Source organism: Armigeres subalbatus, unplaced genomic scaffold, assembly GCF_024139115.2.
Source record: "Armigeres subalbatus isolate Guangzhou_Male unplaced genomic scaffold, GZ_Asu_2 Contig210, whole genome shotgun sequence".
Classification (NCBI taxonomy): Eukaryota; Metazoa; Arthropoda; class Insecta; order Diptera; family Culicidae; genus Armigeres; species Armigeres subalbatus.
Window position 1 is genome coordinate 562,459 of NW_026942946.1, and position 26,409 is coordinate 588,867.

Here is a 26,409-nt window from a genome sequence, read left to right on the forward strand (position 1 = left end):
GTTTCGAAGGGACTCGAGACTGCCCCTGAAACTCGAACTACGCACATCACCCGATCCATCGTCGCCTTGATCAACCGTATCAGTTTATCCGGAAATCCGTTTTCGTGCATTAGCTGCCATAGCTGGTCCCGATCGATTGTATCATATGTGACTTTGAAGTCGATAAATAGACGGCACGTTGTATTCGCGGCATTTCTGCAATACCTGACGTATGGCGAACACCTGGTTTGTGGTAGAGCGTTCACCCATAAATCCCGCCTGGTACTGCCCCACGAACTCTTTTGCAATTGGTGTTAGTCGACGGCATAAAATTTGGGAGAGTACCTTGTAGGCGGCGTTCAGCAATGTGATTGCGCGGTAGTTGCTACAATCCAGCTTATCACCCTTTTTGTAGATGGGACACACGACACCTTCCATCCACTCCTGCGGCAGAACCTCATCCTCCCAAACCTTGGTAATCACCCCGTGCAGCGCTCTAGCCAGTGCTTCACCAGCGTGTTTAAACAGCTCTGCTGGTAGTTGGTCAACTCCAGGGGCTTTGTTGTTTTTCAGCCGGCCGATCTCCTCCTGGATTTCCTGGAGATTTGGAGCCGGAAGTCGCATGTCCTGCGCGCGTGCTCCTAGGTTCATTACCATACCGCCACCGTTTTCTGCCATATCGCCATTCAGGTGCTCTTCGTAGTGCTGCCGCCACCTGTGGATCATCTCACGCTCGTTCGTAAGAAAGTTCCCGTTTATGTCCTTACACATATCGGGCTGTGGCACGTGGCCCTTACGTGAACGGTTCAACTTTTCATAGAACTTTCGTGCGTTATTAGCGCGGTACAGTTCCTCCGTCTCTTCACGGTCTCGATCTTCCTGCTGGCACTTTTTCCTCCGGAAAATCGAGTTTTGTCTGTTCCGCGCCCGTTTGTATCGTGCCTCGTTCGCCCTCGTGCGGTGTTGCAGCAATCTCGCCCATGCCGCATTCTTCTCCTCAATTAACTGCTCACATTCGCCGTCATACCAGTCGTTTCTCTGATCCGGAGCCACCGTGCCTAGTGCAGCGGTTGCGGTGCTTCCAATGGCGGATCGAATATCTCTCCAGCCACCTTCAAGAGATGCTGCGCCTAGCTGTTCTTCCGTTGGGAGTGCCACTTCCAGCTGCTGCGCGTAGTCTTGGGCTAGTCTACCGGCTTGTAGCCGCCCAATGTTAAGCCGCGGCGGACGACTCCGACGCGTGTTGATCACCGTCGAGAGTTTTGAGCGCAGACATACTGCGACGAGGTAGTGGTCGGATTCAATATTCGCACTGCGGTAAGTGCGTACGTTCGTGATGTCGGAGAAGAATTTAGGAACAAACACCTATTTGAAATATGTTGCGCGTGCTGCTTGGGTATACGAATGCGAATACGATCAATATTCCTGAAGTACTCACGCCCGTCATTAAGCCAATAAACTTTATCAACACGAGGAATCCACCACCACCAATTCTAAATTATGTTGACGGGAATCGATACGGAGATTTACTGCATTATTGCGAAGTTCGTTGACTTAGCCGTGGTACCAAGTTTGAGAGATTTTATTCTCTTCGAAAAGAAAACGCACTATTTTTACAATAAATAGTAAAACCATACATATGTGACCACACGTCCCACGTTTCGCTTTCAATTTAATTTTTTTCAAGTTATATCAATGTATACAGCCTTACATAATTTTTTTTGTTTTGAACAAACATATATGAGAAATGCACTTGTGGCGTATCCATCTTTAGCCAGTAACGCTATCCAGATGAGTCATAAGATATTTTTCTCTCTTCGGAAGCACATATTTATGCGAACAGCACTTTCCAATAATGAAAGCAGAAAACAACTCGGAATCCTGTTAGCGAATTTGGGTCTCCGAATGTGAAAACAATATGCGTCGATTATTTCAGAGTAAGCAAAAATTTTATGTTTCTCATCAAATTTTCAACCACAAGACCTACCACATAAAAAAAATAGTTTTTGAACGCAATACGATCGTGTTCAGTTTTTCTTAAAATATATTTTTGGATCTTCTGGGAGTTAAAAAACATTGATTACTTTGAAAATGTGCTAAAAGATATTAACCTGCAATATAGGATTGAGTAAAGAGACCAGTTTTTTCATGGGTCATCGATTCAGAAAAATTTGGTGTCCTCTCTTTTAATGATGATGTTGATGATGATGATGATGATGATGATATTACCATCTATTGTAGCAAGGCAGCTGTCGATAGCACTGCCCATATCTGACAAACGATTTGATCATGATTATACTATTGTTTGTATTTCATCAAACTCCTGTATGAAGGGCCAGAAATGGGTGGGGTGGTTCCATAAACAGAGACACTTATGCGAATCCACGGGATGAATAGAGAATCTTCTTCCAGAAGAAAGTTCGTACACAAAATATTATAATCTAGCCATCATTTCCCAGATTGACCCAATAGATGGTGAGAAGAACCCGCCGTTTATCCACGAGATGTTAACAATAGGAAGTTGGCGATCCCACTCTTCCCATACAAATCGCTTCAATGGGGTGCCCTGATAGTTTTCTGTTCTCTCTTTTTTGTTCAATATCCACTCATGGAGGTTTGACTGTAGTATGTGTATGTATGTTGTGTATTGAAGAGCTGAGGGTTCGATTTTCTCTTCAGTCGTGGAAATTCTTCGATAAGTGCTTATTCTGGAAAACTATTGGATGAAGACGATGACATTGTTTTTTTTTTTTCAATGCTCAAGTGCTTTAGGGGCCCATACATGCTCCGATATGTTGTGAAACTTTGACTCCGCCCTCAGGAAATTTAGTTTGGTTGGAGTAGAGTCGGAGCGTTTGTGGGCAAGCTGTTGAACAGTACAATGTGCCCACAGAAGGTCCGACTTTAGTTCTACCGAACCAAATTTCCTGGGGTGGAGTCACAGTTGTTGACAAGTCGGAGCATGTATGGGGCCCGGCCCCTTGGGCGTTTTCCTGATTTTACAGATTTTTTAGTTCATTCAACGTTAATTGCTTTAAGGTGGTTCAAAAAATCGATTTTGCTCCACCACGCTCATTTGATTCTGTATCATGTTCTGAGTGTCCTCCGAAAATTTGAGCTCATTTGGATAAAAACTGATGTAGCACAAGTTTCAAGTTTGCATGCGAATTAGGCCGATACAAATATTAAGAAATTATTTTGTCTCTCCCCCTCGGATTTTTTTTGCCAAAAACAGCAAAAAAGCAGCAAAATAAAATTCGGATAATTTTGAGAATTTCCAAAACATTCTTTAAGAAATCCGAGGAGTTTTTTTTTTCATTTTTTTTTTCATTTTTTTTTCATTTTATTATTTATTTTTTACTATCCCCTCTTGACCTTTCGAAGATCAGTAGGACAAAAAGTTAATTAAATATTTGTAACGGCCTTAGTAAGGGAAATTTTTTTTTTTCGTTATACTTATGGCGCTTCCTCATTAAGCGCAGGTTAAAAGATAACCTACATAGCTAAAAGGAATACCTCAGAGCTTTCAATCAGCAATAAACGCGTCCTTATTAATCGTTCCAATAATTAGTAATCGAACATGATCAAATAAGCGTTGTGGAGCAAAGTCAATTTTTAGAACCACCCTATTGGCTATAGGAGTGGTTATTGATTACTATGACTGAAAATCAGATATATGCATAAGTACGTTAGGGATAAGTACGTTAGGCATAATGGACGTTTGGCATAATTCTGCCTTCTTTATCCCAAGTGTAACGTATTATCTAGAGCTCAGTACAAACAGCAGCTTATGTGCCACTTCCTCAAATAAGGAAGACTGTTGATGCTCTTTTGGGATCTCGGCTATGAGACCCTCTTCTTGGGCGAGTCTTTCAATGGCTTAAACACTACGCCAAATCTTGCACCCGAACGGTGAATAAACTTAACTGTTCAGACCCACCGTGCAAACCGAGAGAACTCTTCAGTCTATGTAAATCAGTGATCCTCAAAGTGCGGCCCGCGGGCCGCATGCGGCCCTCCAAGACTTTTCCTGCGGCCCGCGAAGGTTTTCCGAGAATACACTAAATGTGGCCCATAGATAAGCTTTATATGACAGCAAAAGCATTTTATCATTCCCAATATCTCGGTGTCCTCCCCAACAAACAATTTTAGCTGAATAAGCTAATTTTTCAGCTGAAAATGACTATTTTATATAACTGACCTTCAATGTTTGTTGAGTCGGGAACCTGCCAACTTCACATCAATATGTTGTTGAAGCACGATTTCTACTTCGTGAATAGTTATTATCATTAAGATTCATTTGATTCATAAAATGCATAACTTCATACATGGATGATATGTAGGCCGACAGCAAATATACTTCGGTGTCATCACACCGGGTTATGATAATAGAAAATTTGTATTTAATCGCGAATTTAAAGGAAGTCCAGGTTGAACTACCGGTAAAAACAATGTTGCCATACACTGTTCCGTAAAAAGAATGCTTTTATTTTTTTAAATAAGTTTGGTTTTGGGGAAATTGAGCTGAAATTTTGTGGATTATTGTCTCCAGAAAACACAAACTATCAACAATGGATACTGCTCAGATTACCATTCGAATTATTTTCAGAATCGCAAGCAGATTCTGTTCAGAGCCTTCAATCGGATTCTGTTCAGAATCTCAAACAGAATGCTAAACAGGCTCTATTTGAAATTTCAAACAAATTCCGAAAGATTTCTGTCCCGAATATCGACCAGAATTCTGTTCAGACTCGCGAATGGATTCTTTTTAGAACTCCAAACGGATTCTGTTTTAAATTCTGTTCAGATTCCCGAACGATTTTTTTTCAGAATCTCATAAGGAATGTTCAGAATCGTCAACGATTTTTTCTTTGAATCTCGAGCAGATGCTGCTCAGAATTCCAATAGAATTTTTCTCAGAACCCCGAAAAACGGTACTATGTACCAAAAGTCAGCTATGACGATTAAATCTGTAGAATGAAATGTCCTTACAAGTACATATTTGATTTGAAAAAAATCACAGGTTCAAAATATTTTGTCCAAATATACAATATTCTGTAATATGCATATGAACTGAAAAACAAGTCTTGCAAATATACTGCGGCCCGCTTCGGCAGCTCAAAAATTCTGTACGGCCCTTGACAGTAGGCGTGCTGGGGACCACTGATGTAAATCATAAAGTCAAATTGGCTAAATGAGAGAGAGAATAAAAATAAGTATCGAATTCATTTCAATTGAGATGTTAACCAATGCAAAATAAGCTCATACGAGTATCTACTTGGAACCAATGCACGAATGGAGATAATTAACTTTATTGGTCCAATTTCAGTGTGCACAAATTCTCTCCTAGCTACCCTGACCTTCTCTCAACCTAACTATGTCTTATGAGTACTTGCCGGCGCTGAAGGTCCAACGCGTTGATCGGGGCCCCGACAAGGATCGAATTCAGCTGACTCTCACGTTCGCTCTCTTCGTTTTCTACGCTTCGAACCAGGTTGGACACACCTTATCAAGCTTGACGTTGAAAACCAGCACCGCGCGAAAAGTTCATTCGTCGTCTCACCATACGCCTCGGAAACAAATTCGACGCAACGACCGCGTGTTATCGGGCGATCCTTCCAACCGTCGCTCTTGTCGGATCGGTTAGGCGTGATTCGATGATGTTGCGCTCCAGTAGGCGGAATTCGTGTGGTTGAGAAACGAGATGAATCGTACGGGACGAAAACGTGCTCACGAGTGTCCTCGGCGCAAGTGCATACGCATCAAGTCGGCAGAGCACGTGGGTGGTAATTTGACGGGTGGTCCAATCAGGTCCAATCCTACGCAAGCACCCTACGTTGTAGGGGATTTCTACTATGCAGTTCGGTTTTATTAGAAACGATCCTATTTTGAAGCGATGTAGAGCGGCTTACCTTGCTTCGGGTTCTAACTCATTCAAGAGTACTAATAGTTGCACATGTGATGCCTCGAAGCTAACTACTGTTAATAAACTAATTAAACAGTTCTTACTTATAGGGAGAATTTTACTTTTGGGTCATTGGTTCTTACCAATTCAAGATTAGCTTATTTCTCTAGGCACTAATCACACTTTTTAACTATTTAAACTTTTAACAAATCTTTCGCATTATGGCGTCGGTTGGCGTCTCTACGTTTAAACTGGCTTTTAGTAGCACATCCGCACTGGCAAAGAATCACTATTCAAATGAGAAATCGCGATGGCCAAGCTGCCTTTAGTTATTGTTTAAACTACAATTGCGCGTTAGAAAATAGAACAAAGAATCCCTTCTCCGTTTAACTATTTAATCCTACCACACTGCAATATGCACGTGTGTACGAGGTATCATATTAAAAACCAGGGAGTTCACTCTTTCGTATCGGATTCAAGAGATTGGGAGAGCGGAGCCAAAATTCAAATTATAATTTAACCGCGTACACTCAGAAATATCCCTGTTATCAAAGAAGGGCGAAATTGGTCTGTGTCCATGCTGAGCTTTTATAGCTATTTCATATCGATATTCAAAATGGAGATCGAATTAATAGTCGAGGAGAAGTTTAGTGAATTCATCCACAAATTGGAAGGTATTACAATCTGGCGTTACACAAGTAACATTTTAAGTTTTATAACGCTCTTGAAGAGCATAATTTACTCTACAAGAGTGTTCAGCATAAAACCAAAATGTTACTAGGGATGTCATATTGTCATAGGCTTTTCTTTGAGTCATTTTTTGCCTAACGTCCATTATGTCCAACGTACATTATGCCTAACGTACTTATGCCTAACGGGATATACCCCATAATGCATATATGTACAACATGTGACAAATTCAGGGCAGCAGGGACTATGTCCAAGGGCTTGACGATCCCTCCCCAGGCCATCTGCGAGTTGTGGGGCTTGCCTAGGATGTGGTGGGGTTTGACAGTGGGCCCTGTTAAACCTCTATAAAAATCTGCATGTATCCGCAAGTAGGCTCCACCAAAGCGACCGTGTGCCGCTCAAAGCGCACAAGCCCAAGTCCTGGTGTTAGGTGGGACGCTAAACAGCCCTGACACGACGGCCCTCCGACGAGACAGGAGGTTTGCGCAGGCCCAATAAGCCGCCTAGAAAACCAATCATTACGAACAATATAAGAGATAATGCGACTCGATATAATCGGCAAAGACCTGAGCGACGAATACAGGATCACGATTGGAAGCTTGGAACATGGAATTGCAAGTCGCTAGGTTTCGCAGGTTGCGACAGGATGATCTACGATGAATTACATCCCGCAACTTCGACGTCGTGGCGCTGCAGGAGATTTGCTGGACAGGACAGAAAGTGTGGAAAAGCGGGCATCGAGCGGCTACCTTCTACCAAAGCTGTGGCACCACCAACGAGCTGGGAACCGGCTTCATAGTGCTGGGTAAGATGCGCCAACGCGTGATTGGGTGGCAGCCAATCAACGCAAGGATGTGCAAGCTGAGGATAAAAGGCCGTTTCTTCAACTATAGCATCATCAACGTGCACTGCCCACACGAAGGGAGACCCGACGACGAGAAAGAAGCGTTCTACGCACAGCTGGAGCAGACATACGATGGATGCCCACTGCGGGACGTTAAAATCGTCATCGGCGACATGAACGCACAGGTAGGAAGTGCGGAAATGTATAGACCGGTCATCGGACCGGATAGTCTGCACACCGTATCGAATGACAACGGCCAACGATGCATAAACTTCGCAGCCTCCCGCGGAATGGTAGTCCGAAGCACCTTCTTTCCCCGCAAAAATATCCACAAGGCCACATGGAGATCATCTAACCAAGAAACGGAAAACCAAATCGACCACGTTCTAATCGACGGTAAATTCTTCTCCGACATCACGAACGTCCGCACTTACCGCAGTGCGAATATTGAATCCGACCACTACCTCGTTGCAGTATGCCTGCGCTCAAAACTCTCGACGGTGTACAACACGCGTCGAAGTCGGACGCCGCGGCTTAACATTGGGCGGCTACAAGACGGTAGACTAGCCCAAGAATACGCGCAGCAGCTGGAAGTGGCACTTCCAACGGAAGAGCAGCTAGGCGCAGCATCTCTTGAAGATGGCTGGAGATATTCGATCCGCCATTGGTAGCACCGCAACCGCTGCACTTGGCACGGTGCCCCGGATCAGAGAAACGACTGGTATGACGGCGAATGTGAGCAGTTAGTGGAAGAGAAGAATGCAGCATGGGCGAGATTGCTGCAACACCGCACGAGGGCGAACGAGGCACGATATAAACAGGCGCGGAACAGACAAAACTCGATTTTCCGGAGGAAAAGCGCCAGCAGGAAGATCGAGACCGTGAAGAAACGGAGCAACTGTACCGCGCTAATAACACACGAAAGTTCTATGAGAAGTTAAACCGTTCACGTAAGGGCCACGTGCCACAGCCCGATATGTGTAAGGACATAAACGGGAACCTTCTTACGAACGAGCGTGAGGTGATCCAAAGGTGGCGGCAGCACTACGAAGAACACCTGAATGGCGATGTGGCAGACGAAGATGGCGGTATGGTGATGGACCTGGGAGAACGCGCGCAGGACATAATTCTACCGGCTCCGGATCTCCAGGAAATCCAGGAGGAGATTGGCCAGCTCAAGAACAACAAAGCCCAGGGGTTGACCAACTACCAGGAGAGCTATTTAAATACGGTGGTGAGGCACTGGCTAGAGCGCTGCACTGGGTCATTACCAAGATTTGGGAGGAGGAAGTTTTGCCGCAGGAGTGGATGGAAGGTGTCGTGTGTCCCATCTACAAAAAGGGCGATAAGCTGGATTGTAGCAACTACCGCGCAATCACATTGCTGAACGCCGCCTACAAGGTACTCTCCCAAATTTTATGCCGTCGACTAGCACCAACTGCAAGGGAGTTCGTGGGGCAGTACCAGGCGGGTTTTATGGGCGAACGCTCCACCACGGACCAGGTGTTTGCCATTCGCCAAGTACTGCAGAAATGCCGCGAATACAACGTGCCCACATATCATCTATTCATCGACTTCAAAGCCGCATATGATACAATCGATCGGGACCAGCTATGGCAGCTAATGCACGAACACGGTTTTCCGGATAAACTGACACGGTTGATCAAAGCGACGATGGATCGGGTGATGTGCGTAGTTCGAGTTTCAGGGCATTCTCGAGTCCCTTCGAAACCCGCAGAGGGTTACGGCAAGGTGATGGTCTTTCGTGTTTGCTATTCAACATCGCTTTGGAAGGTGTAATACGAAGAGCAGGGATTAACACGAGTGGTACAATTTTCAATAAGTCCGTCCAGCTATTTGGTTTCGCCGACGACATAGATATTATGGCACGTAACTTTGAGAAGATGGAGGAAGCCTACATCAGACTGAAGAGGGAAGCTAAGCGGATCGGACTAGTCATCAACACGTCGAAGACGAAGTACATGATAGGAAGAGGTTCAAGAGAAGACAATGTGAGCCACCCACCGCGAGTTTGCATCGGTGGTGACGAAATCGAGGTGGTAGAAGAATTTGTGTACTTGGGCTCACTGGTGACTGCCGAAAATGACACCAGCAGAGAAATTCGGAGACGCATAGTGGCTGGAAATCGTACGTACTTTGGACTCCGCAAGACGCTCCGATCGAATAGAGTTCGCCGCCGTACCAAACTGACAATCTACAAAACGCTAATTAGACCGGTAGTCCTCTACGGACACGAGACCTGGACGATGCTCGTGGAGGACCAACGCGCACTTGGAGTTTTTGAAAGGAAAGTGCTGCGTACCATCTATGGTGGGGTGCAGATGGCGGACGGTACGTGGAGGAGGCGAATGAACCACGAATTGCATCAGCTGTTGGGAGAACCATCCATCGTTCACACCGCGAAAATCGGACGACTGCGATGGGCCGGGCACGTAGCCAGAATGTCGGACAGTAACCCGGTGAAAATGGTTCTCGACAACGATCCGACGGGCACAAGAAGGCGAGGTGCGCAGCGGGCAAGGTGGATCGATCAGGTGGAAGATGACTTGCGGACCCTCCGTAGACTGCGTGGTTGGCGACGTGTAGCCATGGACCGAGCCGAATGGAGAAGACTCTTATATACCGCACAGGCCACTTCGGCCTTAGTCTGAATAAATAATAAATAATGTGACAAATTTAGTTCGGAAAATGTATTGGAGGGTAACCAATTCCTTCGGAGGGGTTTGATCCCACGATAAGTGGGGAAAGCACATATCTAGCGTACTGATTTCGGGGGATCAAACCCCACCGAAGAAAGTGGTTACTTGCCAATATTTTTTTCGAACTAAATCTGTCACATGTTGTGCATATGCATAAATCTGGATTTCAGACAGATTTTTCAGATTTTTTGCAATGATCACAGATTTTACACATTTTCTCATATCCAGATTTTCAGATCCTGGAAGTGACTCAGAGCCTTCCGATTCAGATGACCCAAATTTTTCAGAATATTTTAACGTTATTTTGGTTCCGTATGTCAAACTAATTTTCAATATTCTTACATTCTCCAGACCCTTAAGGTTATTCAAATACTTTTAGACTCCGTAGATTTTCACTGATTCCTAGGATTTTTTACGGATTCCATAGTCTATCAAATTCACAGATTCATCATGGAATGCGGAACGTTTTCCGACACGGCTGCAATGTGGGACAAGCAGACTGAATTCGGGACTGTCCCGCATAATACGAGACGTCTGTTCACTTTAGGATTGAGGATAGGCCACATATACGATCCTCAATTTTAAATGCATCATAAGAAATCTATAAAATAGAGCTCTGTTCGCTTTTGTGAATTTCACAAATGAGTAATGAACGTGAATACCACAAATGAGTGTTGAGCGGCAGAAAATGAATTCTTAGTATTTTTTATTCAAATTAAATACTACAACTTTATTTATTTATTTATTGGGAGCAGGGAAAAGCCCATTTGAGTTGAACAATTAGAAATTCATTAGCTCTCACTCAAGCGGGCGCAAAACCTCCTCATCTTTTCTATGCATCAACAGATTACAATAAATATTCAAATGATACAATTCGGCTTAAAACTACATCCAACAATAAACTTAAATTTAGGCCTATGCTTATTAAAAATTACTATCGAGATCTTGTTGGAGTGCAAGACAATCGGTCATTGATCGAAGAATTCGAAATATTTTCATCCCCCTACATGGGGGATGAGATTGAAGTTTACAGAACAAATTGTTCACGAAGATGATGAAAATCTGCGGCACTTTGGATGGCGTAGGATATTTATTGGATGAGGCAGTACCTAATTTAACGAAGGATGACCTACCAATCACCAGGAACCTGACTGGCCATGGAACCACACGTCCGTTGCGTGTACGACCTCCGGTGGAAGAATCTACGAAGAAGAACATACCTGGGGCCGCATCTCATTTCGACAGCTCTTTCGTTTGGCAGTTTGCATGGTTTACTCGTTTCGAGTCGAGGTGCGCAATGCCCTGCTTTTCGTATCAAAGACCGCGTTGTAGAATGATGTAATCGAGGTGTTTATATCGTCTCTGCTGAGTATTTAGAACCAATATAATGAATTCAGCTCGTTCTTCACAGCCTCGTAGTCACATCGAGAGAAGTCAAAATCTAAATCTATTTGTTCCACTGCAGATTGGAGATGATAATCTGTGTTTTTTTTTTTCTTCCTAAACAATGGAGGGGGAATCTGCTCAACAGACATCCTGGGTTGACCAGGAAGTGCTGGGTTAGGGGCCACCTCCAATGAGGGAGGCAGGGCTGCATCCCCGACCAGCTAAACCGTTTCCATTGCCGCCAAGCCCATCGCCCCTTCGGTACAACCAGAAAGTAATGCTTCAAAGGGGGCCAGTGCATGACGCACCCTCGAGGTTAGCTGCGTGTCCTTGCAGCATCGAACATCGTGACTCGCTTTTTTAGAAGAACACCATGGTATCGTGCCAGCGCATTGCCGGCTTTCCAGGTGGCCTTACCACGCCCTATGTCCTCGGAAGGTGGGAAGGGTCGACTTCGCGCCTGCTTCCCTCTGCACGACTGGTATCAAGCATGATGATGCCGCGTGCACCCCAAATTGACCTTTCTGCGATAGGGCCTATTCGCCAGCACACAGAGGGACTTGCCGACGCGGTGCCTACGCCTGCCCCAGCCTTGACGAGGACCCCTTTCCGTCCTCGGGCTCGGAACCCACCCGGTTGACCGACGCCGCGAAAGCGACGATACCATGTTGTTCTTCGCGCGGCCACTTGTTCGATAAAAGGATCGAGTTCGACCACAGAGCATGACCACCGGTATGACCCATGAAGCCGACTCCGATCCCTTGGACCACCTCTTATTTGCGCCTGAACTAGCCATCCTTGAGTCCACGCGCCACCTTCTGTGTAGCTCCGAGACGATTTGGGCGATAGCCGATAAAACGGCGTTCCAGCCAACTTCGTCTTTACACATCCTCCGAACTAGGTTGTCCGTGGTAGTGTCCAGACCACAGGTGGCAAGCATGTGGTCACGCATTGCGCGAAAACGTGAGCACACGAACAACACGTGTTCCGCCGTTTCCTCTAAACCTGCGCACACCAAACACTCGGGCGAAGCCGAGCAAGCCAGCTGCTTTACCTGCACTTTGATTTTGCAGCACGCTTAAACGCCGGGCACATCGAGCCCCCCATGGGGTGCTTGCTGTTCACAGCTTTGCTGGAACAAATCAAACAATTGGGAGGGTTCGTGCAGCATTGTGCCTTATGTCCCTCCAATCCACAGCGTCGGCAGAGATTGCTTCTGTCAGGGCCTTTGCAGTCCCATGATAATCTGTGTTCCGAAAGTCCAAACGTAGAACGAACGGTTAGTGGTGATGGTCAGGGCATAGTTTAAGAGATTAATTCATGTAACAGATCATTAGCAATTAAAATTAGTCTGATCGGCAAAATGTAATCCTCGACGGTTGAATTAATGTCACGAATTGAAGAATTGATGTTTAGTTGTACAAAACCGAGTTATTTTCTGTTAACCGAAACTGCCAGTTGAAAGGCTTTCAGGCAGAGTAGACTTTGTTTTCTTTTTTCATTGGTTTAATCACCGTTACTCAGTATGGAGTCGTTTTGTTGATTTTTCTCAGTTTTTCTTTTGTTCACCGAGAAAAATCAACAAAACGACTCCATTGAGTAGACTTCGTCGTATTACCAATTTTACAGCAGCGAGAAACTGTTTTATACCAAAACTGTTTTAAATCAAAATCTACTTTCGCAACATTTTACCATTTTACCAAGTCTCTATCTTACCCTATTGCACGGTGGCTAAAATCGTGTTTTTATCCCGTTTATTTATTAGTACCTTTATTATTTATGTGGTTTAGCGTAATGGCGTCTTCGAGACATTTTGTCAGTAAATCGATGCGCTTCTTTGGAGGTATTCAGCTTACTGAGCAATCCCCCTAAAAGTGAGATGAAAAAAAAATATGTTTTCCACTTTACAACATAAGGTATATGTCTACGCAAGAGTTGTAGCTTCTACTGTAAAACTTTGTAGGAGACACCAAGTTTGTAATTTCATTACTTTTGGAGATTTATTGCTTTTTATGTCAACAAGCTTTAAACATATGAATACACAAGCATATGGAGACGCATGGTGCATTTGTTTATACCCTCCTTGTAATGGGAGATTGATTTCTGCTTTGCATAGTAGGAAATGGTTTTTAAAGAAACAATCCCTACATTCGCTTACAACTCAGGTATTAATTTAAAGTTCATTACTTGTACTTTGTTATGCGTTGAGATTGACTGCCACAATTCGTCTGTTGCCAAGTTGCAGTTTAATCAATGTCTAATGTCTAAAAAATCCAATAAAACTGTGACACATTTTCTATTTTTCAAGTTTTTTAGTCGAAATAGCCACCAAACGGCGTATTTTAATATTATTCAAAACAGATATTATCCACGACAGACCATCGAATTTTCGTAGTGTTTGAACGGAACGCATGAATAACCAAATGTACAAAAACGGCAGATCACAATGAATTGTGCAATTCATGTCATATGCTGATGATAAGATCAACAAAAGTGATGTTTAGCAGAGAACCTCAAAGAGACGTTGTCTGCGGTGAAGATTCCGCACTCTCTGATTGTGTGCCATCGAGGAAGACGCTCGTGTGGTCGGTGGGCAAAGGACTTTTGATTGGTGGCCCAAATTTAGATTTAAACAGGAACTGACTATATATTGGAGCATTTTTTGTTTGTTTCAAATGCAAAATCCCATACCCGTTCGAGGGTCCGAGGCTTAAATATGTCTTAAATTTTTATATAGCCAGTATCAATTGAACAAATGTGGGTACGTTAATCGTTACGCACTTCTGATCCAAATAAATCAATTGAAAAAACATATTTTTAAAACTTCCACAAAGGTCAAGATCTTGCATCTCACAATCCCCCGTAGAGGGCGATTATCGATCCTCTCCCCCTGTCATTCATTCGGTCTTTATTACGGTCGCTCAACTCCACATGTTTGCCAACGGGTGCTGCCTCCGACCGACCCTGGCGCAGACGACCGGATTCACTAGACTTGATACTTTCGTTTGATGCGCAGTCTCCAAAAGAAGCTTCCATTTGCCGGTATCCTGCCGCCAGGAGGGACGGTTTGTTTGTATGCTGACGGTTCTGAGGATAGGGAAACAGTTCTCCTAAAACTTTACCGTAATCTGGACGTTTGTAAATCGGTGGCTGGAGCCGGTAGCCAGTGTCAAAATCCTTTGGATTCTAAACATTTCGAACGATTAGTTGCATGGTTCGATTGTGTGAAGTTGTGCCGAGCAGCACTGTCGGAATTTATGACTTGTGGAAATTAAACAAAAATAAACTTTAAAACAGCGACATTCTGACAGTGGCAATTATTTTCGGATGCTACCACTTGTATACGTTTGATTTCAAGATTAAAAATTTAATAAATACTCGTGGTTTGACATTCTGTATAGTGAAATAAACTATTATATGTGAGTGAATTTAATTGAATCGTTGGGAAATCAGTGGAATCTATTTTCTGAGAGTTCAGCTCTTAACGATAAATGTTAGTACGTTATACGAGAAAATCAAATCTTGATTAGAGATAAGCATAGCCAATTCAGTTATAACAACATGTTATTACTAATGAACTAAATTTTATGGGTACACTACGTGGATGTGTGAAACCAAACTGAAAGAGTAATACAAACAATGTTTGAACAGATTTCAAAACACTGAACGCTATCAACAGAAGTGAAACTTCAAATGAACTCTTCTCCCTGCGAATAACCCCTGGATCGATTTCCCCCAGCTTCTGGCAATAGTATTGTATAGCATCGTTAAATAAAGGTATATGATATTCCCGATAAGCTTAATGGAGCTAGATTTTGTTCGATCATTCATCCATTAATTTATATTCTAGCCTTTTAGTTAATTCACATTCTTCTAACGATTTTCAATATCTAGTAATTAGTTTCGACACCACTAAATTTGATACCTCATACCCGTATCGTCAACCCCAAACTCCATTCTTCTTCCATCTCTGACAGTGATATTTCCCCGTCTGCCGCCCTGCTCCCAAGAGACAGCGCAACGGTTAGAAGACCACAACGCCGAAGGGGGACACATCCGTAATAACAAAAAGCCTATATGCGGTATGATTTTACCCAATCCATTCATGAAAAGACACCCGGTGAAAGTGTGAAAATGTACGTACGCTGAGGGTTTTTCCTGCCGAAAAAAAAAGAGGAAAACGAAGTTATTGTGGGGCTCCCCTCGAGGAAAGCGCACCGTAACGGTAATAGAGGAAAAGCCAGACGAGACCAATACAAGTCACGTACAGACTGCTGTATCTCCCCGGTTCACAAATCCTTCTGGCTTTCGGTGTGTTGGTTAATGTTTTGTTGATGTTTTGCTCGCAATTTTTCTTCCGGACCGAGAATGCACCGGCAGTGAGAGTGAGAAAAACGCACTGAGAAATTTTCTGAGTGGTGACCAGTGAAAGTGAGTGCTGCTGTGCGGTGACACGGTTCGAGGGCCCGGTGTTTGTGACAGTTTACGGTTGAGAGGGTTCCGCTTCTCATTTTATCATCCATCGGGTCGAGTGTTTGCCTATGCACTTGAGTTTTCGGATCGGATGCGAAGCAAAAGAGTGTGAATGATGGTCAACAAAGAAATTCAATTAAAAGAAGAATAAAGCAGCAGCAGCAGCAGCGGTGGCGGTATCAACATAAGTCTGTGCGATTTATCGTTGGGAGGCCATTGAGTGCTTTTTTCGCACCATTGTCCAAAAACGGAGGGGTTTTAGGGTTTGAGTGCTTGCGAACGGTGGAAAAGCGTTATTTGTCAATTTAGGAGATCCATGGCATAGCAGGTAAGAAACGCAAATTTAATTGGCATGAGTAATGGATAACCATTTGCAAGATGTTGTATTATGAAAAGAATGGTATATCTTCATGTTATAACAACGATATTTTTCAGACTGAGATGAACAAACAGCCCAAAATCGACAAAAAATGTCAACGATTTGGAAATTTCATGTCTTTTTCAGCTTTTAATATAGGGGCCATTCTGAAACCACGTGGTTATGTTTTTGAAGATCTTAAACCTCTTGTCCCCCCTTGTGGTTTATTGTTCATCGTGGACCCCACTGCCCCTTTATGACCACGTGGTTTTTTTCCTTAAAAAACAGGAATTTAAACTGATTTAAAATCAAACTGAAAGCACCATGTGAATTAATATTTTTCTTAAATTCGTAAATTCTGATGATGTCATCATGTTGTAAGTGTATCAGGTATTAGGATAACTAGAACTCGCACATCATCTCGCATTAAATTATTTTTAAAAAAAATGACTCGCGAGAATGTCTCCAGAATTTAGAAAAAAAATCTGTTATTATTTAGATTTTCCGTAAAATCACTAGATTCGACTAGAAAATTCAGATCATTCCGTAGCTCTGCAAGTACTAAGAATTCTTCTGGAATATATTATTTAGAAAAGCTTCAGGACCTAGAAAAAAATTGTCAGTGTCTAGTTCAGGAATCACAGGGTTAGAATGTATTCTTAGAGATGCAAATGAACTCCTACAGTTGTTTCTTTTTGTAGAATTCTTGTAGAAATTCAAGTATTGTTTTAAGAATTATAAAACTAGTTTACCTTCTGGCATTCTTTCGTGATATCTGGAACACCGCAACTTTCCCGGTGGACTGGATGCAAGATATCTTAGGCGACCAAAAAGAGCGACCTGACTGTATGCGATAACTAGCGAGGAATTGTGTTGCTGTGTACCGTTCTCAAGGTTGTATGCAACGTTATGCTAGCTCGGATTCAAGAAAAGATCGATGCTCTTCGGTGGCAGCAGTCCGGATTTCTTGCCGAAAGAATCTGTGTGCACCATATTGTCACGCTCCGTATCATTCTGGAGCAGTCCAACGATTGCCAAGAGTCCCTTTACGCAAGGAGGTTCCTGAGAAAATTATCGATCTCATCGAGGCACATTACGAGGATTTCTTGTGTAGAATGTTGCACAATCGAGTCTGGTCCGACCATATCCGAGTCGTAGCTGATTTGCGGCAAGAATTTATTCTATCACCGTTGCTGTACTTCATCGTAATCAATGAGATTCTGGTAGATGCGATTGACCGTGATCCAAACCGTGGGCTACTTTGGCAGCCTATATCCCAAGCTACATTTCAAGATATATCATGCTCTATAAGAGGATTTCATGACCAGTTGCTAATGAAGCTAAGAACTCCACAATAACCTCTTCGTAATCTCTTTAAGATAACTTTCTGGCTAAATGGACCAATCTAGTAAAAGTTATTAAAACCGTTTCAAGAGTAGTAATAAAACTACGATTGAACATTATAATATAGCAGGGGCCCTCCTTAGCCGTGCGATAAGACGCACGGCTACAAAGCAAGACCATGCTGAGGGTGGCTGGGTTCGATTCCCGGTGCCGGTCTAGACAATTTTCGGATTGGAAATTGTCTCGACCTCCCTGGGCATGAAAGTATCATCGTGTTAGCCTCATGATATACGAATGCAAAAATGGTAACTTGGCTTAGAAACCTCGCAGGTAATAACTGTGGAAGTGCTTAATGAACACTAAGCTGCGAGGCGGCTCTGTCCCAGTGTGGGGATGTTATGTCAATAAGAAAAAGGTAGTCAGAAAAAATATTTTAAGGAATGTATTCAACCGTCTAAGACGAGTTAAGTACTCTCCATTTAATTCCACCAAATATTTCGATATCTTTGCAGATACGTATTTCGACCACAACTGTGTGGTCGTCTTCAGTGTCTCGTACTTGACTCAACTTGCCACAATCGACAACTTAACTTAACTTAACTACTTACCTCGTCTTAGACGGTTGAAGAAGATAGTATTTATTGATACTCTATAGGAGGTTATCGTGACCATTATGAGAGCAATAATAAAACAGTTTTAATTTTATTGGATTATTGTCATTCCATTCCCAACGAATCTTTTGTTCTTATTTTCGAAAGATAACAATCAATTTTCCATGGTAGATTTGTGAAAAATAAATGATAAGTAACTTTTTTTTTTCTATAGTTTATGAAGCATTTTAGTATGTATGAAATGTATGCGCAACAAAATTTATCGTGAATAATGCATTTGTAGGAGCTTAAAATCAATGCGCTTCAAAATCAAAGAATATTTACATTAAAGTTTGTGTGTTAGCGTTTGTGTTTATGGGCTTTGGGACAGTTCGTCGAATGACATTTCGTCGAATGACGTTTAGTCGAATGACATTTAGTCGAAAGTACATTTGGTCGAATGGACATTTAGTCGAATGGACAGTTAGTCGAATGGAAATTTAGTCAAATGGGCATTTAGTCGAACGGACATTTAGTCGAAAGGACATTTAGTCGAATGAAAATTTAGTCGAATGTTGAAAGTGTGTAGTTGGTAATAGGTAATTAGTTAAATGGAGAATTCGTCAATAGATTTTTGGTTGAATTTGAATAAATAATCCACAAGATTCATGGATAAACCGATAAGAGGAATTCAGTCGACGTGAGGAAGTTCAGCGGAAGTGCAATAGAGCGGAAGAAACGAATATGGATGTCAATGAGGATTTTCACCTGAGCTAAAGAAACTTCTGGAAACTCCTACAGAGATAGCAAAATATTAGGTACTGATGGTGAAATGACATTTGGTCAAATGACATTTCGTCGAAAGGACGTTTAGTCGAAGGGATATTTGGTCGAATGAAAATGGTTTTCTTATTCTTTTCATTGAAACTCTTTCTTTCCCTCAATATTTATACAATAATTAGTTCAGAATGAAATTGTCTTCTTACCATAATTCGTTTATTATTGGCCGAAAATTTAATTACGACCTAATGGTCATATGAATTTCTGGTGAAATGGTGACTGAATTTCTTTTGACCATGTGGTATAGATTCATCGTAGTCGGTTAGAGGGGTTCGCCAATATCAATATCCAGTCGGAAATATTCTTGAGATATTCACCGTTCTCGTATTAATTATTCTTTTTATGGACCCATCATTCTTTGAACAATATTGGAGCAATAATTATGTGACTTTTAGAAAACCCGAATAAATCATTTATTTTTTTATTGTTATTGGTTAAAGTTCTTTTCTTTCAAATAGCCATTCGACGGAACGTTGTTAGACTAAATTTACCAAGATTTTTAATTCGAAAACTCGCTTTCGACCAAACGTCATTCGACCAAATGTACGAAAATTTTTCATACTAAAATCAGATTTCGACTAAATATCAATTCGACCAAATGTCCTTTCGACCAAACGTCATTCGACCAAATGTCCTGCGTATCTAGTGGATTAAATAAACATTTTCGACTAAATGTCCTTTCGACCAAATGTCCATTCGACGTAATGTCATTTCGACCAAATGTCATTCGACTAAATGTCATTCGACGAAATGTCTTTCGACGAAATGGTATAGATTCGTGTTTATGTAATTTAATAAATTGCAATTCGTTAAAAACATTTCTATTTCAAGCAGTATGGAATGTAGTCAGCATGATTTCGTGAAAATACTCCAAAAATAACTGAATTATACCAATGAATCTGATGAATTTTTGCCTTTCTCGTACAACAAAGTTGTACCGAAAGCCTATTTGACCTATTTGATCCAAAAAAGAACTTTTGATATAAGGACCGCCCCATCGTGTTATATACCGGTCGACTCAGCTCGACGAACTGAGGTGATGTCCCTATGTGTGTATGTATGTATGTGTGCAAATTTTGTAGACACACTTTTTGGAACTAGCATTATCCGATTTACTCGCAACAAGTTGCATTCGACGGGAAATGCGGTCCCATTGTTTGCTTGGACCGATCGGACACTGCATTAAGAAATTATTGAAAAATCATTGTTTTTTTCCAAAGGCCCCCATCTGGAAAAAATAGAAGGTTGTATCCGAGACACGACCGCCAATTGTACGTAGGATTACGTGAAGTATAAAAGATTTTATTTTGAAATTCAGACTATGTTCCCTGGCGCTGATTTTTCAAATTGGGGCTGTAAATTCTGGGTTGGAATATCCTCGGCATGTTTGCATACCCTCGAAATAAATGGGCGAAAACCCGATTGTTGCTATAAACTCATTTCGGTTTATAACTATAAGCAGAGTATGAAAGAAACAGAAGATTGGTTAACAACAACCTTGACAACAACTTTCTTCGTGAATATTTGGTGGCCCTGAAAAGGGCCGTTTGTTTATGTTGGCTTGAAGCCTTTTGAAGTGATGTACGCCGTGGTCCCGATGAATATTATCGGCTGTATCAATGTTCTATTGGGCTGAATCTGTAGAAAACAAAGAAAAGAACAAAACGGAAAGAATGTTTCATATTAAAGACATTATGATCTAAATATAAATTTACTTAGCAAATACTCAAGCTTCATTTTCAATTATCTATTTTTGCTACGGACTGTACGGCTGATGTAAATGATTGGTCATTCAGGTTGAAATCGAACGTTTTGGCGATGAACTCAACAACGACGATCAGTGACGTCAATCCACTGCACTGGGATGGCATTGGTTCTAGAATAAAATAACATAACTGATAAAGAGAACTATGTTTAATTCTAAATCATTAGTTTTGCCTCGGGACAACGCAAGAATTGACAAAATAGACCGGTGGTAGGAGAAGTACGTGCAGTATCTCTTGCATTTCACACTTACGTTCCGGGTGAACGTTAGATCGAGACATGTGCCACCCAAAGTAGTCGCTATAGTTGGATCCGAAGCCAGATAGACAAACTGCTTCATGAACCAGATGAAACCTCTGTTCTCCTCTTTCGTCACATCAATGTTGAAGTCTCCCGACACTACCACTGGCATGGCAACATGGGTGTACTTTATCAGGTTGCGCACTAAGAAATAAAAGAAGAAGGAGAAGAAGAGGCCCTGGTTATGTACGGAAGCACTGGCAACAAACGAATACCAATGATACGGCTCCCAAAGGGCCAGGGCCTGGGACTTCATGCGAACGTATTCTGACCAGCCGAAGTCTGGTTATCTCGACAGAATCGGCAGGACAATTGCATCGCAGCGCCAAACCAGACATCACCGGCAGTGGAAAGGCTGCGAAAAAGACAACAGCGATGATGATTGCTACGAGCGGCGGCGGCAAGGCTCAGAGAAACATTATCAAGGGCGTCTCATCGAAGGCGCCGAGCATTATAAACATCCTCGTAAACGACATCTTCGTGCGTATCGAGCTGGCCAAGCCCGCCGTCTCGGAGGGTTCCAAAGTCGTCACCAAGTAAGTCAGCTTCTAGTGAATGAACGAGGACGTAGCTCCACATAAAATGGCTCTTTTCAGTCCCACTCAGAGAGAAGAGGAGTTTTCGTACCGCGCTCGCCGGAAATCCCAATTTTGAAATGAATTTCCACTTCACTGCTACTGATGCCAATGTCAGCCAATTTATTATTTGCCGCTGGAACACAATAGACGTCATTCATTCTAATTCATTATTTTGCAACGTCTACCTGCAAGGAGCGCATGGGCTGCTACCGTCAAAGAATTTCGCCCGTCACTAAGTGATTATGATTTGCATTTTTTTCAAATTTCTCTTCTTTATGTTTCCAATGACACACCTTTCCAATAAAAGACAGCAAGAATACCGAAATCAGAATCTTGGGAAAATTGCAATTATATGAGACGTAATAATTGCAAATAAATTTGCAGCGTTTACTTCCCGCGCTTTTACTGCTACCTGTTTCAACTTGCTACCATCGCCAAGCGGTTATGATTTGAAGAAAATATTTCGACTCTACCTTCTCTTGCGTACAATGATAGATTTGACAACAATCGATTTTGATCCACAATGCGTCTTTCTAATCACTCATAGCAAAAAAACGATAGTCCGTACCTCACGTAGAAATTTCACTTGAATGCTGCCGCTGTCGAACAGTCATTCGGTAATTTTCTGCTAAGTAGCCACTATTAAGAAAACACTTTCAGTGACGACACTGGTATCCGGGGACCGTAATCGACACCATTTTTGCAATCAACCCTTTCTTCTCATAAAATTTTGGGTCCTGAAAAGAACCGATTTTCTGTTCACAATGCGTCGCTAATAGTAACTAAACGATAGCCTTCTGTGCTTGCGATGCACATAAGCGATTGGTCTGTTTATTGATTTTTCAGTGCCTGGTAAAACTCAATTTTCAATAGTTTAGCATCTTGAATGCATTTTTTCAATAGTTGAGCAAAATCTTAAGGAGTTCGTCGATCGATTAACACCAAATCGTTTGCAAGACGACGGCTGAGTTATTAGCCCATACTTCCTGACCACGTTTCCCGAAAAAAAAAACGATTTTTTTTTCAAATGTGGTGGCAATGCATTTTAATCAATGCAAAATTGTCAAAAAATGTGATCTATTCCCCTAAAGAGCTTTTCTGACCTTTCTAATGTGATTTTTTTATATTTTGTAATGCATGAGAATGGCATCATTATTACTAGGAGGATTAAACTGTTTTTTCTTAATATGACAGTTTCATCACATTCATCACCAAAATGGCGACAGTAATTTTTATGAAAATAAAAAATCTTACGATAAATAGCTAAATTGATTTCGTGATAACCTCAATATTTCTACTTGGTTACTTCATTGCCGTTTTAGGGCCGATGTCCACGTAGCGGTTTTTACGCTGCATGCATGCCGCGTTCACGCAAGATACCAAGCATCAAATGGAGTAATGCACACGTAGACGTGTGCACGACTACATTTGATGCTGGATACCTTGCGTGGACGCGGCGTGCACGCAGCTTGAAAAAACGCTACGTGGGCATCGGCCCTTAAACTTGTAATAAAACCTGGCCCTAATTACACTTCTCTGCAACATATGGCGTCCTATTTCACAATATACGCCCAGTGGATAAGCCACTGTTTTTCCTATGCCAGATCTATGAAAGGTCGGAGTTCTGTTGAATCGCACCAAGCTCCAACAAAAATTAGGGGAACATGTGGTAAAATGAACACGTTAAGGACTTGCGTCGAATTCAATCATAAAACGAGGATAATTTGCTAGTTTTACCACTTGGTTCAGCAATTTAACTCATATTTTTATTGCACTGAACAATTTTTCGCTAATAAACATTGTTTTATATAGTTTTTCATCGAAATAAAAAACATCGAAATTTCGTATGTACAAAAATAGTGCGGATAAAATGAACACTACCTGGTGGTAAAATGAACATCACTTCTAAAACCCTATTGAAACATTTAATTTTGTTTTTTTAACTCTAGCACTGCATATATAACTAGTTAAGATTATGAGAGCCTTTTGAAAAATCTGGTATAACTTTTGAAAAGCTCTTAATTATCAATATAGTAAAAAGAAGAAAAAAAGTTTTGAAATATCAGTTATTTTTAAATTAAATTTACATATTCAAAGTTTTATATTGGTTATTTGATATGGTTTGTTTCTTGAACTTCCGCTTCACAATTGTGGTTGTGGCTGTGGTTAGAACAGGTTTGAATCAATGTTATTATGGATTTATTAGGAATTAATGCTTGCGGAAAAATGGTTAAAAATTACATCATACCCTATTTTTACGGCCACGTTTGATATTTTGGATAGTAATAGCTATTCGTTCGGTCTCAAAACCAAAATATTAGCTCAGGTACCTTATTTTATTTTGAGGAAAACGTGTACATGATTAACATACGCCTAAATAGTGTTTTAATATAAATATAGCCAACTGTTCATTTTACCACCTCTTCCCCTACCTATTTTTCAGCCCAAGCTTTCGCTTAGCAAATTTAATTGATTAAAACTCGTATTGAGTACTATCCTACAACAAATGTGTGGATATGAAATGATTTAGGTTTTACTTTGACGATTAAAATATTACAAGTCAGGTGCGTTTTGGCTGAGCCCCGAACAAAAAGAAAATTCTAGGCGCGTCTACAAAAAAATAGCAAAAATCTACGGCATTTTTACGGAACTTGTGTTCTCTACGATATACGAAAATTGGATAATTCGTATTTTTTTCCAAATGCACTTTACAGGAATCAGAACTAGACCTGTGCGCTGATTGAAATTTTATTGGCGGTGCCGGTTTGGGTCGGCGTGGACTAACTTTGTGCATAAAAATTTGCGAATTTCTTTGGAAGCTTCCAGGAATTCCTCCGAAAGTTCCTTTGGAAATTCCTTCAAGAATTCAACCGGAAGTTCCTCCAAAAATTGCTTCAGCAGTTCTCCCAGAAGCTCCTTCAGGATTTTTTCCGGAGTGCCTCTAGGAATTGCTCCCGAAGCTCCTCCAGGAATTCCTCCAGTAGTTCCTCCAAGAATTTCTCCATAAGATCCTCCTGGAATTTCTCCGGAAGTTCCTTCTGGAATTTCTCCAAAAGTTCCTCCAAGAATTTCTCAAAAAGTTTCTCCAAGAATTTCTCCGGAGGTTTTTCCAGGAATTTCTGCGGAAGCTCCTCTAGGAATTCATCCGAAAGTTCATCCAATAATTATTCGGGAAGTTCCTACGGGAATCCCTCCAGAAGTTCCTTAAGGAATTCTTCCGGAAGTTCATCCAGAAATTCCTTTGTAGGTTCCTCCAAGAATTCCTGCGGAATATTCTCCAAGAATTACTGCGGAATTTTCTCTAGAAATTCCAGCGGATTTTCATCTAGAAATTCCAGCGGAATTTCCTCCAGGAACTCCTCCGCTAGTTCCTCCGGAAGCTCCTCCAGCAATTCCTCAGGAAGTTCCTCCAGTAATTCTTCCGGAAGTTCTTCCAGTAACTATTCTGGAGGTTCATCCAGAAATTTATATGAAAATTTCTCCATGAATTCCTACGAAAGCTTTTCCATGAATTCCTCCGGAGATTTGTTCAGAATTTCTTTCCTTATCTATAGGCGTATCTCCAAATTACTCCGGAAGTTCTTGTAGTAGTTGTTCCAGAATTTCTTCCAGAAAATGTTGCTTCAATTGCTTTGCCAGGAATTCCACTAGGAGCTACTCCAGACATTCACATCAGAATTCCATTAGGTTATTTGACAGATACAAGAACTTTTAATAAATTACTTCGAAAATTCTCCTGATATCCCTTTGAATTTTTTTTTAAATTCACATGGAATTCCGCTGTACCCAAAATTTTGCACAGTTGTTAAGGACCAAGAATGGCTTCGAAAACCCGTTGATTTGAAAAAAAAAATTGCAACGACGCCCCATTCTATTATTTTTTTTTTCCAAGAACTCTACTCAAAAATCGTTTACAAATTCTTAAGAAGTTTCTTCAGGATTTATTCTTCAAATTCCTAAAAGAGTTCCTTCAGAAATTCTTTTTGTTATTCTAACAGAAAATGTTACAAAAATACTTCCGAAAATTTCAGAAAAACATCAATGGTTATTCATCTGAAAATCCACCCGGAAATTTATCTTCAAATTATTTAATGAAATGTTCCTGATAATTCCCACGGGAGCTTTTCCAGAAACCATTGAAGTCATTTGGCGATAGCTGTTTCAATAAGTAGCTAATAATCTCCTAAATCCGTCTAATAAAAATGTCGGAGGAAAAAACGTATTTAATACTCATTAAAACTGCTATCGCCGAATCTTAACTGTACAACTTCAGTCATTATCTTTTAAAAGGAAAATACCGCCCATGTGCAGAAATTACTACCGAAATTCCTCTAAAAAATTCTTCAGATAATCCCCAACAATTTGTTGAAAAATCATCATTTCTAAATATATCAGCTTATTTTCTTCAAAAATTCTTTCAGAAATTCCTCTATGAATGAGGCATTCTTAGAAAATTCCATGAATGGCGCCAGAATATATTTTTGAAAGAAGAATTCAGGTTCATAACTCCTGGACGATTTGGTGAAGAAATTCTAAAATTTGAAGATTTTTTTTAAAGCAAACTTATGTGGAATATAAAAAAGTCTTGCTGAATTTCTAAACACATTTTACATGTGATTCTGAAATACGGAAGGAATT

At 41.4% G+C, this 26,409-nt stretch overlaps 1 long non-coding RNA gene across 1 annotated transcript; it reads right to left on the reverse strand.

Moving 5' to 3' along the window:
* Positions 1-5,517: 5,517 nt before the first annotated feature.
* Positions 5,518-6,146, reverse strand: LOC134203762 (uncharacterized). Its single transcript, XR_009977695.1, has 3 exons — positions 6,028-6,146; positions 5,892-5,969; positions 5,518-5,829 (listed from the first exon to the last, which is right to left on the reverse strand). It is a non-coding gene; the product is annotated as an uncharacterized LOC134203762 (long non-coding RNA).
* Between the last annotated feature and the right edge of the window lie 20,263 nt (positions 6,147-26,409).